We start from the raw sequence: 1736 nt of genomic DNA on the forward strand, positions 1-1736 counted from the left end.
TGTTGCACTACTTTGTTCTTAAGGAAATGGTTTCACACTTCCCTTTAACCCTTTTATAGAACTTTCCTTGGAACTTACTGACCCAACAGCACATATATTTCAGTTAAACAAGTGAAAAAAAAAAAAAAATCTTCTTTCGGAATCATGCTTAAGGGAAACCTGTAATTTTTAAATCATGTTTACTGTTAATTCAAAACACTGTATTGTAACTGTATATCTTTAGTCACTGTTTGGTGTAAAAGCAGTTGTCTTTGCCAGAAGCAAAAGTAGTCCTATATACACTGTGTATTTTTTTAATATTCATAGTGCTGTCTTCATTCTTTAACATTGTATCTCACAAGGTCTATTTTAATGGGATTTTACACTCAAATAACTCTTGTGTGCTGCTTTTTTTCTTTGTGGTTTCTTTTCACCTTTTCACCTCTTTCTTTCTTTCCATCCTTCCTTCTTTCGTTTTTACTCACACACATTTCTTATTTAACCTGGAAGTGAGTCCGGATGATAGATATCACAGTCACTCTGAAGTAGCCAAGCCTCCCTCGTTAAAGGCAGTCAGTCTGGACAGAGCTCTGGCTTTGGTTTCACTTCTGTTAATCACTGAATTCACTTTCACTTTCTGATGTAATGCCCAACGCTGGAGCCAAGACTCATGTTTGTAGTTAAACCAGTCTGCTCAGTGTGCTTCAAACCTTCTGACTGGCTCCATCCTCTACTTTAACTGACATAGTTAGTAAAATAATTAGAAATTCTTTATTTACTTAAACACTTTTGGTGCATAATTGCCAAATTTTATATTGAGCAAAGAACAAGTGCTGCAGCACAGCGGTCCCCAATGCAGGGGGGGGGGGGGGGTACCGGGATATAGATTCGGGATAAAAAGAAACACACGTATGGTGCGTTATGAATACAACTCACCATAAAGCAGCAGCAGGCAGCATCAGCTCTTCATCAACAGTTAAAGACTATTTAGCCTTAGCAACACGATTAGCAACGAAGTAAGGTGTTCTCAGTGCAGCTACACCTGTTGCTGTGGTGGCAGCGAATACTTTCGTCTGTCCATCTTTGGCTTCTGTTCACGTTTTTTCTCTTGGGCTCTGTCTTGTCTTTTAATGCAGGATACTTTGTCTCTACATGTTGAAGCAGTTTTGAAGGCTCCATTGCCTCATTTGATAGTCTGTTGCCACACATTATGTGGAGGGGCCTCGAGCACGTGAAACACCTGTCGCAATAAGGCCGTTTTAAGTTGGACTCCTGGTATTTCCCATTAAATCCAGCATTGTTTTTCCTGACAGTCTTAGACTTTTCTGTTGTTTCATCATTGGTCCTTTTTTCCTTTTTTGGCTTTTTCCTATTTTGGCTAGTTAGCTGGCTAGTTTAACTTGTCGGTCATCAACCCTGAACAGGTATGTGTCAGGACATCCATGGTGTCAAGTGGTATCAGGAGGCACAGGTGGATGTGATGGGCGTAGTTTCCGGTCATTTTTCAAAATAAAACACCCTGCAGACCATAATAGTAAATAAGTTATTTATTTATTCATTTATTTATTTAATTAATTAATTATTTATTTATTCTTTCTGTGTGCCCTGGTACCAAATGATCCGATACTACTACTACTACTACTAATAATAATAATAATAATAATAACAATAATAATTTATTGATCCTTGGGGGCCGCTGCTGTAGCAGGCCTGTCATTCACCAAAGAACAATTAACACACGTCTTGATGTGAGATGC

Source organism: Lates calcarifer, linkage group LG12 (assembly GCF_001640805.2).
Source record: "Lates calcarifer isolate ASB-BC8 linkage group LG12, TLL_Latcal_v3, whole genome shotgun sequence".
NCBI lineage: Eukaryota > Metazoa > Chordata > Actinopteri > Centropomidae > Lates > Lates calcarifer.